Raw genomic sequence first — 13,856 nt, 5'->3', positions numbered from 1 at the left:
AATATATTCAAGAAGGAGTTGGATATATTTCTTAAGGCTAAAGGGATCAAAGGGTATGGGGAGAAAGCAGGGACCGGGTATTGAATTTAAAGAAGCCATCCCCTATGGATAAGACCTGCGAATACACAGGATCTGCTCAGACAAGGAGGAACGCGATGGACACCTACAGATGCTGAAAGACGCCCTCGTAAGAACGGGATATGACGCTCGACTCGTCGATCGACAGTTCCGATGGGCCACAGCGAAAAATCGCATAGACCTCCTCAGAAGAGAAACACGGGACATAACCAACAGAGTACCCTTCGTCATCCAGTACTTCCCCGGAGCGGAGAAACTACGCCATGTACTTCGCAGCCTTCAACATGTCATCGATGATGACGAACACCTCGCTAAGGCCATCCCCACGCCTCCACTACTCGCCTTCAAACAGCCGCCTAACCTCAAACAGACCATCATTCGCAGCAAATTACCCAGCTTTCAGTAGAACAGCGACCATGACACCACACAACCCTGCCACAGCAACCTCTGCAAGGCATGCCAGATCATCAACACAGATAGCTTCATCACACATGAGGACACCACCCACCAGATACATGGTACATACTCATGTGACTCGGACAACGTTGTCTCCCTCATACGTTGCAGGAAAGGATGCCCCGGAGCATGGTACATCGCGAGACCATGCAGACACTGCGACAATGGATGAACAGACACCACGCAACAATCGCCAGGCAGGAGTGTTCCCTCGCTATCGGGGAACACTTCAGCAGTCAAGGACATTCAGCCTCCGATCTTCGGGTAAGCATTGTCCAAGGCGGCCTTTGAGACACACGACAATGCAAAATCATCGAGCAGAAACTGATAGCCAAGTTCCGCACCCATGAGGACGGCCTGAACCGGGATCTTGGGTTCATGTCATGCTACATGTAACCCCACCTGACGTAGGGTCATCTAGACTCGAGTCGTCGTTGGCTTGTTCTCTCCACACAGATGCGGCCGGACCTGCTGTGATTTCCAGCAAAAAAAATGTTAATTGTCTGTTTTTTTGTTTTTCATACAGACACCACCTCATTGCTTTTTGATGTAATGTTTTCCTGATTGACCTGTTTGGAAACCATTTACACCTTTGATTGCTGTGATTATCTCTCTGCCGAGGTGTGATAAATGGCAGTTAGAAAGATTACCTGTAAACATCTGACATTATTCTCTGACTATATAAGCTGTGTTTTTATGCATCTCTCCACTTCACCTGACGAAGGAGCAGCGCTCCGAAAGCTTGTGATTTCAAATAAAGCTGTTGGACCATAACCTGGTGTTGTGTGATTTCTTACATTTGTCCACCCCAGTCCAACACTGGCTTCTCCACACCATGACTGTCTATAAGGTCAGAGGGATCACATCCAGCTATATATAGTGAGTGTATAAAAATCGCAATCATAAATTAAAATAATTAAGATCAAGAGTCAAAAATTCAAAAATTAGAAGCATAAATCTGTCAAGAAAAACAATAAAACACCACAAGACCGTTTGAGACCAAGTACAGGATCATTTAATTCTTGAACATAAATAAAGGCAATTACAAAGCTATGAAGACAGAGTTGGCAATCGTGGACTGGGAAAATAGATTAAAGGGCAAGTCGTTAGAAAAACAGTGGCTGTCAATTAAGGAGATTTTTCATAACTCTCAGGAAAGGTTTATTTCAGTGAGAAAGAAAGAATCTACGAGAAGGATGAATGATCAGTGACTAACTAAGGACGTGAAGGATGCTATGAAATTGAAGGAAATTCTGCTGATGATACAAAGCTAGGTGGGACTGTAACTGTTAGGAGAACACAAAGAGTCTGTGTAAACATTAACCTGGGGAAGGTATTCTGTAACATCATAAACAAAAGACTTATAAACTTCCTTGAGGAGCACAATGTCTTGAGTAAAAGCCAAATTGGATTCCTGCCAAACTATAGAACATCAGATCATATCTTCACCCGACAGACCCTAATTGACAAACACGTTCACCATAACTAAAGTTAAATCTACGCATGCTTTATAGATTTCCAGAAGGCTTTTGACTCCATCTGGCATGACGGTTTATTCCTGAAACTTATCGAAAGCGGGGTATGGGGAAAAACATATGATGTAATTAAATCAATGTATACAAACAACAAATGTGCAGTTAAAATTGGAGACAAACAAACAAAATACTTCCCACAGGGGCGGGGGGTGATGCAGGGCTCGCCAATCTCACCGACACTCTTTAATATTTACATAAATGCATTGGCAAAACTACTTGAACAATCTACAGCACCCGGCCTCACCCTATATGAATCCAAGGTTAAATTCCTCCTCTATGCAGACGACCTGCTTCTGCTGTCACCAACTAAGAAGGGTCTACAGCAGAACCTGGATCTGCTGGAGTCGTACTGCCAGACTTGGGCCCTGACAATAAATCCCCAAAAAACCAAAGTCCTTGTGTTCCAGCAAAGATCCAGACAGCAGGGACCCAAAATAAATTTCACACTAGGAACAACCAAAATTGAACAAACCACTAACTGCACATACTTGGGCTTAAAAATCAGTTCTACGGGAAACTTCAAACTGGCTGTGAATGAACTGAAAGAGATAAGCAAGAAGGGCTTTCTATGCCATTAAAAAAACAATCCAAATAGAAATCCCAAATAGCAGTTGGCTAAAAATTTTCAAATCAGTAATTGAACCAATTGCACTCTATGGCAGTGAGGTATGCAAAATGGGACAAACACCCAATTGAGATCCTACATGCAGAATTCTGTAAAAGTATCCTCCGGACTCAAAGGAAAACAGTAAACAATGCATGCAGGGCGGAACTAGGCCAATATCCATTAATAATCACTATCCAAAAAAGAGCCACCAAATTTTGGAATCACCTACAAATGAGCAACCCCCAATGCTATCACTACGACGCCCTGAAATGCCAAGAGCTGACCATAAAGAAGAATACCCTCAGTCAACTAGTCCTGGGACTCAGTGAAGTAACTACTAACACTACTAACAATAACCAGCCCCAGGACAGTGACAGCATAACACAAAGAATTCGACCCAACACAATCGTCGCTGAGCAAAAGGAAAAATATCTGACATGTTGGGCAGAAACAACAAAAACCCAAAGCAAACTCAATTGCTACTTGGCCCTAAACAGACAATACAACATAGCTGATTACCTGATCTTGGTAAAGGACAGCAAACTGAGAAAAATCCTGACAATGTACAGACTTAGTGAACATAGCCTGGCGATCGAAAAAGGTAGACACAGGCAGACCCGGCTACCAAGAGAGGACAGGATATGCTCTCACTGCAGTCAGGGAATGGTGGAGACAGAGATGCACTTCCTCACAGCTTGTAGAAAATATCAGGGCATAAGGGAGAATTTCTACCCAAAATTTACAAAAATATGCCCGGAATTCAGAAAATTGAATGACGACCAAAAACTCACATACCTACTAGGGGAAGAGAGAAGTTGCATAACACTAGTGGCACACTATGTTACAGCTTGCCATAAACAGAGGGACAACCACTAAAGATAAGATAAGAGTATATATAAATTATATGAAAGTATATTTATACACTCAGGGATATATCTGTTTATACACTGTATGGATAGATCTGTATTTTTGTGAACAAACATGAATGTTTTCCGATGCTTTGGCAACATAAGATGTAACTTGTCATGCCAATAAAGCGATTTGAATTGAATTGAATTGATATATATCTATACATATAAATCGGTCCTTCTGTCTGTCCTTCTGTCTGTCCTTCTGTCTGTCTGCACGTGTGCATCTGGGCGGCAATGCGCTCGAAAGTTACAGGGCGTACCTACGCGTGCGTTACGTCGAAAGAAAGCTTACCTTTCCAACACTGTTTTAAGCATATTTAAGTTTCGGCCTGGCTAAAATCGCGCCCGCGGCATCTGAAAAACCTTAACATTCCGCTCATTAGCATCTCATTATCCGCTCATTAGCGACAGAGTGACCTCGAGCTCGACCAATCGTACGCCAGGTTGCTGGCGTGTGCCGCCGGGCCAATCGGTGCGTGTGTGGGCGGGACTTATCGTTCTGAACCGAGGTGAGTCGCTGCAATCTTGATTCCAAAATTTTCCTTTCTTTTTCCCGCTTTCTGCGTCTTTAAAAAAAACGTTGCTTTTAAAACACATATTGTTTTTTAAAAAAATGATTTAGAGAATGTAATTAACTTATCTAATCTCATTAATTTTCCTACCTTTCCCCGTTTTTCCAGGTTGGCGTCGAAGCCTCCGCCTCTCCTCCGCACCCACGCCCGAGCTAGGCACCTCCCGGCCCCACTCGAAGGCTGGAGGGGCGGGCCTCAGCCCAGCGCCGCTACCTTACAAAAGGGTGCGTGCGCGTGCAGCAGGAGCAGCTGAGATGCGGTGTCTCTCTCTCTCTGGCTCGGCTGGGGGGGCGGGGCTTGGTGAGCGTCAAGGGTTACCCTGGCAACCGGGCCCGCCGGCCGTCTCGCACAGCCGCAATCTTGAAGCCAGCTCGGGAGGCCGGTGCTCGGAAGATCACGCCTCCGGAGTTCGGTGCTTGGTTGGTGGGGGGGGCGAGCCTCGGGGGGTGGGGGTGGGGTTGGGGGTGGTGGTTGGGGGGGCGAGTCTCGGGGGGGGCAAACCTCGGGAGTTTGGGGGGTGGGGATCAGGTGGCTCGGGAGTTTGGGTGGACGGGGATCAGCGGGCTTGTGGAATCACCCCCTTCCCCTCCCCTCCCCCCCTCCCTTCTCTCCCCCTCCTCTCTCCTCCTCCCTCCTCACCCCCTCCTCCCCTCCCTCCCTCCGCCCCTCCCTCCCCCCTCTCCTCCTCCCTCCCCTCCCCCCCGCCCTCGCCACCCTCCCTCCCTTTCTCCCCCCTCCCCTTCCCTCCCTCCCCCCTCCCCCCCCCTCCCCTCCCTCCCCTCCCCATCCTCCTCTCCCCCCTCCGCCCCTCCCCTCCCCCTCTCCTCCCTCTCTTCCCCCCAGTCGTTCTCTCTCTTCCCCCCAGTCGCTCTCTCTTCCCCCCCCAGTCGCTCTCTCTCTTCCCCCCCAGTCGCTCTCTCTCTTCCCCCCCAGTCGCTCTCTCTCTTCCCCCCCAGTCGCTCTCTCTATTCCCCCCGAGTCACTCTCTCTCTTTCCCCCCAGTCGCTCTCTCTCTTCCCCCCCAATCGCTCTCTCTCTTCCCCCGAGTCGCTCTCTCTCTTCCCCCCAGTCGCTCTCTCTCTTCCCCCCCAGTCGCTCTCTCTCTTCCCCCCCAGTCTCTCTCTCTCTCTCTCTCTGTCTCTCTCTCTCTCTCTTCCAACAACAACATGCCCTCGAAAAAACCTCGGCACCGCTGGGCACTCCAGCTAGTATATATATATATAGATACTAGCTGGAGTACTCAGCATTGCCGAGGTAACTGAAGAATCCTCTGCCATGTTTATAAAACTGTTACTAAAACAGTTGGGATTGAAGAACTCTTCCTAAGCACCCAGGAGGTGGCTCTTTAACTTTGTTTTTTGTTTATGGGGATCGCCAGTAGCCATATACTCCAGGTTTTATAGTTTTGGGTATGTCTCGCCTGGTCAACAGCTTGCCGTGCCTGAGTCTCGTCAGGAGTCTGAGGCTCTGGCTTGGGTATGTCTCGCTTGGCCAACAGCTTGCCGTGCCTGAGTCTGGTCAGGAGTCTCTGACACCCCCCTCCCTCCCTCACCCTCTCTCCCTCCCTCCCTTCCTCCCTCCACCTCTCTCTCCCTCCCTCTCACTCCCACCCCTTCTCTCTCTCCCTCCCTCCCCCGTCTGTCCCACTCCCCCTCCCCCTCTCACTCGCTCCCCTTCACTTTCTCCCTCCCTCCCCCTCTCTCTCCCTCCCCGCGCTCCTTCTCAGCCTCTCCTCTCCCTCCCTCCCCCTCTCTCTCCCTCCCCCTGTCTCTCCCTCCCTCCCCCTCTCTCCCCCTCTTCCCCCTCTCTCTCCCTCCTCCCCTGACTAACAATCTATCTCTTCCAATTGTGCCTTCAGTGTCCTTGCCCGCTGTACTCTGTCCTTGCTGCCCATCCCTGCCCCGGTTGAGAGAAGTGCCAGATGAATGCAAGTTGCTGCCGAGGAGGAGGGTAATATTGGCGTCCGAGCAGGTTGACGGGCAGCTGCAGGGCAGAACCAAATAGATGGAGACTGGAACCGTTCACAGTAACTCCAAGTGTGGTTAGGAGAGAGAGAGAGAGGGAGGAGGAAGGAGAGAGAGAGAGAGGGGGGGAAGGAGAGAGAGAGATAGAGAGGGGGAAGGAGAGAGAGGTTTGAAGGAGAGAGAGAGAGAGGGGGAAGGAGAGAGAGAGAGAGGGGGAAGGAGCGAGAGAGAAAGAGGGGAAGGAGAGGGAGAGAGTGGGGAAGGAGAGAGGGGAGAGAGGGGGAAGGAGAGAGAGAGAGAGGGGGAAGGGGAGAGAGGGATGGACAGAGAGAGAGGGAAGGAGAGAGTTAGAGAAGGAGAGAGAGAGAGAGGAAGACAGCCCAGGGAAGGCGTTGGACACAGAGCCCGAGCGCAGTGACCCGGAGCCCCTGTGCGTGGCCTAGCGCCTCAGGCCCGGCCCGACTCACCTCAGCTGAGCTCCTGCTCCAGCCCACCGCGCGCGCTCCCCCGCTCACTGTCTCTCGGGCCGCGCAGTTCTCTCTGTGTAGATACATAGGAGAGAGAGAGAGAGAGAGGGAGGGGTGAAGCAGAGAGAGGGGGAAGGAGAGAGAGAGAGAGGGGGAAGGAGAGGGAGAGAGAAGGAGAGAGAGAGAGAGGGAAGGAGAGAGAGGGGAAGGAGAGAGGGGGGAAGGAGAGAGAGAGCGGGGAAGGAGAGAGAGAGATAGAGAGGGGAAGGAGAGAGAGAGAGAGAGGGGGTGAAGGAGAGAGAGAGAGGGGGAAGGAGAGAGAGAAAGGGGGGGAAGGAGAGAGAGAGAGAGAGGGGGAAGGAGAGAGAGAGAGGGGGGAAGGAGAGAGAGAGAGAGGGGGGAAGGAGAGAGAGAGAGAGAGGGGGAAGGAGAGAGAGAGAGAGGGGAGAAGGAGAGAGAGAGAGGGGCGAAAGGAGAGTGAGAGAGAGGGGGAAGGAGAAAGAGAGAGAGGGGGAAGGAGAGAGAGAGAGAGGGGAAGGAGAGAGAGTGAGCGAGGGAAGGAGAGAGAGAGAGAGAGAGGGAGAGAGGAAGGAGACAGTAAGGGAAGGAGATAGAGAAGAGAGGAAGACACCGCGGGGAAGGGGTTGGACTCAGAGCCCGGCCTTGGTGACCTGGAGCTCCCATGCGCAGCGTAGCGCCTCCGGCCCAGCTCGAGTGACCACAGCTCAGCTCTCGCTCCGGCCCGCCGCTGCCGCTCTCCTGCTCGCTGTCTTTCGGGCTCTCAGGCCGCGCAGGTGTGTCTGTCTCTGTGCGTGTATGTTCGCTGTCTCTCGGGCTCTCGGCCCACATGGTTGTCTCTGTCTATGTCTGTGTATCTGTTTTCCAGGTCCCGCACTTACGGCAGGCTGTAGGATTAGGCCCGCCCCACTCACACCATGAACCGCCCCCCATTGGCAACCATCACGTCACTCAACGCTAATGAGCGGATTTTGTCTTTTTTTGAAGGTTTTTTGTATACAATCCGAGCAATTTTTATCTAACAAAAAAGTAAGTACATCTGTGACATTCCCCTAATCATAACCTTTCTTTTGATATAACAGATGTGTAGGTACGCTCTATAACTTTTGAGTTTACCGTGGACATACAGACAGACAGACAGACAGACTCATTTATATATACTGATATATATAGAAGAAGTGAGTGGGCAGTAAGGTAGCAGGTGGAGTATAATGTATGGAAATGTGAGGTTATTCACCTTGTCAGGAAATATAGAAAAAGATAATATTTTTTAAATGGTGAGAAACGTTCAAATGTTGGTGTTCAGAGAGACTTGGGTGTCCGTGTCCAAGAAACAGAGAACCTAGCATGCAGGTACAGCAAGCAATTGGCATGTTGGCATTTATTGCAAGGGGGTTGGTGTACAAGAGTAAGGAAGTCTTGCTACAAATGTACAGTGCCTTGGTGAGACCACACCTGTAGTACTGTGCACAGTTTTGGTGTCCAATTCTAAGCTAGGATACACTTACCTTTAAGGCAGTGCAACGATGGTTCACCAGACTGATTCCTTGGATGAGAGATCTGTCCTATGATGAGAGATTGTGTAGAATTGGCCTATACTCTCTGTAGTTCAGAAAAATCAGTGGTGATCTCATTGGAACATACAAGATTCTGAAGGGGTTTTAAAGGCTCAGAGGCTGTTTCCCCTGGCTCGAGTGTCTGTAACTAGGGGACATTGTCTCAGGATAAGTGGTAAGCCATTTAAGACTGAGATGAGGAGGGATTTCTTCACTCAGAGGGTTGTGAATATTTGGAATTCTCTGCCCCAGAGGGCTGTGAACGCTGAGTGTTTGAGTATATTCAAGGCTGAGATAGATATATTTTTGGACTCTGGGGAATCAAGGGATATGGAGATCGGGCTTGAAATTGCAGTTGAGTTCGATGATCAGCCATAATTTATTGAATGGCAGAGCAGGCTCGAGGGGCCGTATGGCTTACTCCAGCTCTTACATCTTACGTTCATATGTCCTTATGAAAAGGCATACGACGTTGCAAGATTAGTGGTAGGCCAGAGCATTGTGATTTTTTTAGAAACCAGCAAAGGATGACTAAAAAATAATTAAAATGGAGAAATAGGTTATGAGAGTAAACTAGCAAAAAATATAAAATTATAAAAAGAAGAGAGTAGCTCAAGTAATGGTTAGTCATATAGAGGATGAGACTGGGGAATTAATAATGGGAAACAAGGAAATGGTAGAGAATTTGAACAAAATTTCGTATCAATCTTCATGGTAGAAGATTGTGAATCAAGCGGCTATAGGGAGGGAGGAATTTGAACAATCACTCTTAGCAGAGAAAATGTACTAATCAAACTAATGGGACTGAAGAATGACAAGTCCCCTGGACCTAATGGCACACATGCTATTGTTTTTAAAGTACTGGCTGCAGAGATAGTGGATGTGTTGCTTGCAATCTACCAAAATGGATTGCGGATAGGTCCCAGCTGATTGGAAAACTGCAAAAGTAACTCTGCTATTCAAGAAAGGAAGGAGCCACAAAGCAGGAAACTATAGGCCAGTTAGCCGACCATCTGTTATCGAGAAAATGTTGGAATCCATTATTAAGGATAAAATAACAGGACATTTAGAAAATCATAATATAATCAAGCAGAGTCAACATGGCTTTATGAAAGGGAAATCGTGTTTGACAAATTAGCTGGAGTACTTTCAGGATGTATCGAACAGGGTGGATAAAGGGGTACCAGTAGATGCAGTGTATTTGCATTTCCAGAAGGCATTCAATAATGTGCCACATAAAAGTTTACTGCACAAGATAAGAGCTCGTGGTATTGGTGGTAATACATTCGATTGGATGGAGGATTGGCTGAATAAAGCAAATCAGAGATTCAGAATAGATGGATCATTTTCAGGTTTGCAAAATATAACTAGTGGGTTGCTAAAGGGATCAGTGTTGGTGCTTCAACTATTTACAATTTATATTACTGACTTGGATGAAGGGATCGAGTGTACTTTTGCTGAATTTGCTGACGATACAAAGATAGGTGGGAAAGCAAGTTTTGAGGAGTACAGAAAGAGTCTGCAAAGGGTTAAATTAATGGGTAAAAAATTGTCAGATGGAGTATAATGTGGGAAAATGAGAGGTTATCCAATTTGTTAGGAAGATTATAAAGCAAAATATGATTTAAATGCAGAGACACTACATAATTCGTCGGTGCAGAGGGATCTGGGTGTTCTTGTACATGAAGCACAAAAAGTTAGCATGCTGGTACAGCAATAAGGAAGGCAAATGGAATATTGGGCTTTATTGCAAGGGGGAAGGAGTATAAATGTACAGAAGTCTTGCTACAACTGTACAGAGCGTTGGTGAGACCACAGCTGGTGTACTGCGTACAGTTGTGGTCTCCTTATTTAAGGAAGGGTATACTTGTATTGCAAGAAGTTCAGAGAAGCTTCACTTGGTTGATTCCTGAGTTGAATGGGCTGTCTTAAGAAAAAATGATTGATCAGGTTCGACCCATACTCATTGGAGTTTAGAAGAATGAGAGGTGGTCTCATTGAAACATATAAGTTTCTGAGGGGGCTTGAGATGGTAGATGCTGAGAGGATGTTTCACCTCATGGGGGAATCTAGAACTATGGGGCATAGCTTCAGAATACTGGTCGCCCAATTAAAACGGAGATGAGGAGGAACTTCTTCCCTCAGAGGGCCGCGAATACTTGGAAATCTCTACCCCAGGGAGCTGTGGAGCTGAGTCATTGAATATATTCAAGGCGGAGAAAGAAATCTCTATTTGAAAGTATGGTACATTCAAGAAGAAGGAAGCATAAGGGAACCAAAGCAAGGGCTCATTGGATTACGAGAGAGATAGAGAAGATGATGAAACAAAAAAGAGGGTGTATGATGCATGTCAGGTGAATTCTTCAAGGGACAACCAGACTAAATATAAAACGTTGGGAGGGGAAGTGAAGATGAAAGTAATATTGGCAAAGAGAGAATATGAGAGTAGAATGGCCGTTAACATAAAAGGGAACCTGAAAATCTCCTACCAGCATATAAAGAGTAAACAGGTATTAAGAGGCGGGGAGGGGCCTATTAGGAACAAAGCAGTTGATATATGCTCAGAGGCACAGGGCTAGAATACTTAATGAATACTTCGTATCGGTGTTTGCTAAGGAAGTGGATGCTGACAAAATATTGGTAGAAGCCGATATGGTAGAGGTATTGGATGGGGTGGAAATTATAGGCAGGATGTACTGGAAATGCTGGATATGCTTCGAGTGGGTAAGTCGGCTGGTCCAGATCGCTGGCATCCCAGATTGCTAAGGCAAGTAGGGTTTGAGATAACAGAAGGGCTTGCCATAATCTTCCAATCTTCCCTAGACACGGGAGAGGTGCCAAAGGATTATAACGTGGCAAAGATGACACACTTGTTCCAGAAAGGGTGCAAGGACAATCCACGTAACTACAGTTTAATATCAGTGGGGGGTCAGGTTTTAGAAACTATAATCAGGGAAAAATTAACAGGAACTTGTAGAGCTTTAAGTTAACTAAGAAGAGCCAGCACGGATTTACAAAGGGCCGCTCATGTTTAATTAATCTAATTGAATTTTTTGATGAAATAACAGAGAAGGTTGATGAAGGGAATGCAGTGGATGTTGTCTATATGGATTTGAAGACCGCGTTTGAAAAAGTACCACATAAAGGGCTGGTTATCAAAATTGGGCCTCATGGAATAGGAGTGTCAGTGTCAGCTTGCATAAGAAACTGGCTTAAGGACAGAAAACAGCGAGTCATGGTAAATGGTCATTCTTCAAACTAAAGCATGGTAGACAGTGGGCCTCCCAAAGTGTTAGTGCTGGAGCCACTGTTTTTTGATATATATATATATATATATATAAACGACTTGATATTGGAATACAGGACAAAATTTTAAAGTTTGCCGATGATACCAAACTTGGAGGTGTGGCAAACAGTGAGGAGCATACCAATCTACAGCAACAGAAAATAGATAGGCTGGAATAACGGGAAGACAAGTGGCAGCTGGAATTTAATACAGAGAAGGATGAGATGATGCATTTTGGCAGAAGGATAGGGAGAGGCAATATAGACTTAATGGCACAGTTCTAAAGAGTGTGCACAGACGGACCTGGGTTTCATGAGCACAGATCTTTGAACGTGGCAAGACATATTGAGAGAGTAGTTTTCAAAGCATGTGGGATCTTGGGCTTCATAAATAGAGGTATAGAGCATAAAAGCAGGGAAGTTATGCTGGAATAACAACAGAAAATGCTGGAAAAACTCAGTAGGTCAGGCAACATCCGTGGAGATAAATTTGAGTTGACGTTTCGTGTCGAACCCTTCTTCAAAACTGGAAAAAAAAGAAAATAGATCGAAGGCAGGGCTGCGATCGGACAAAAGAAGTGAAAGAAACAAAAGAAGTAAAAGTGCTAGACGAGATGGTAATAGGCTGAGATTAGGTGTAAAGTGTACTGGCAGGGCAAGAGATAGCTGCCAGGTGTGAGAGAGAAACAAAAGGAAAGGGGGGAGGAAAGGAGTGGAAAAATTACAAGAAAAAATGTGAAATAGGGGCCGAGGTTATGATCTGAAATTGTTGAACTCGATATTGAGTCCGGAAGGCTGCAGAGTGACCACTTTGCGGAACACCTCCATTCAGTCCGTAAGCGTGACCCCGAGATTCCGGTCGCCTGTCATTTTAATTCACTGCTCCATTCCCACTCGGACCTCACCGTCCTTGGCCTCTTGTATTGTTCCACGGAAGCTCAACGTAAACTCGAGGAACAGCACCTCATCTTCCGATTAGGCACTCTGCAGTCTTCCGGACTCAATATCGAGTTCAACAATTTCAGATCATAACCTCGGCCCCTATTAAACATTTTTTCTTGCAATTTTTCCACTCCTTTCCCCCCCCCTGTCCTTTTGTTGCTCTCTCACACCTGGCAGCTATCTCTTGCCCTGCCAGTACACTTTACACCTAATCTCAGCCTATCACCATCTCGTCTAGCTCTTTTACTTCTTTTGTTTCTTTCACTTCTTTTGTCCGATCGCAGCCCTGCCTTCGATCTATTTCCTTTTCTTTCCAGTTTTGAAGAAGGGTTCGACCCGAAACATCAACTAAAATTTCTCTCCACGGATGTTGCCTGACCTGCTGAGTTTTTCCAGCATTTTCTGTTGTTATTTCGGATTTCCAACATCTGCAGTATTTTGCTATCGTACAAGTTATGCTGGACCTTTATAAAGCTCTAGTTAGGCCACAACTATGCTATTGCATACAGTTATGGTCACGACAGTTTAGGAAGGATGCGAAGGTGCTTGAGCTGGTTCAGAGGAGATTGTCCAGAATGGTTCCAGGGATGAGGATTTTTATCCAGAAGGTTAGGTTGCAGAGGCTGGGTTGTTCTCCTTGGAGAAAACGAGTTTGAGGGGAGATTTGATAGAGGTGGACAAGATAATGACGGGTTTGGATAAGGTAGACAGAGAATGGCCGTTCTCATTAGCTGATGATATAAGGACTAGGGGATACAGATTTAGCTTTAGATCTCCACTGTTTCTAGCATTGGACCTCTAATATTTCTAGCATTGAAATTCCAGTTTTTCTAGCTTTGGACCTCTAATATTTCTAGCTTTGAAAGTCCAGTGTTTCTAGCTTTGGACCGCTAATATTTCTAGCTTGGAAGTTCCAGTGTTTCTAACTTTGGACCGCTAATATTTCTAGCTTTGAAATTACACTGTTTCTAGTTTTAGATCTCCACTGTTTCTAGCTATGAACCTCCAGTGATTGTAAATTTGGAACTCCACTGTTTCTAGTTTTGGACCTCCAATGATTCTAGCTTTGAACCTCCAGTTATTCTGGATTTGGACCTCCACTGTTTCTAGATTTGAACCTCCACTGTTTCTAGATTTGAATCTCCAATGTTTCTAGCTTTGAACCTCCAGTGATTCTAGATTTGAACCTCCACTGTTTCAAGGTTTGAACCTCCACTCTTTCTAGATTTGAACCTCCACTGTTTCTAGATTTGAATCTCCACTGTTTCTAGATTTGAACCTCCATTGTTTCTAGTTTTGGACCTCCAATGTTTCTAGATTTGAACCTCCACTGTTTCTAGATTTGAACCTCCACTGTTTCTAGATTAGAATATCCACTGTTTCTAGATTTGATCCACCACTGTTTCTAGCTTTAGATCTCCAATGTTTCTAGCTTTGGACCTCCAGTGATTGTAGATTTGGACCT

The sequence above is a fragment of the Somniosus microcephalus genome, unplaced genomic scaffold, assembly GCF_052327205.1.
Source record: "Somniosus microcephalus isolate GS21.2 unplaced genomic scaffold, FLI_Smic_1.0 scaffold151, whole genome shotgun sequence".
Taxonomy (NCBI): Eukaryota; Metazoa; Chordata; class Chondrichthyes; order Squaliformes; family Somniosidae; genus Somniosus; species Somniosus microcephalus.
This window is presented reverse-complemented; position numbering follows the sequence as displayed.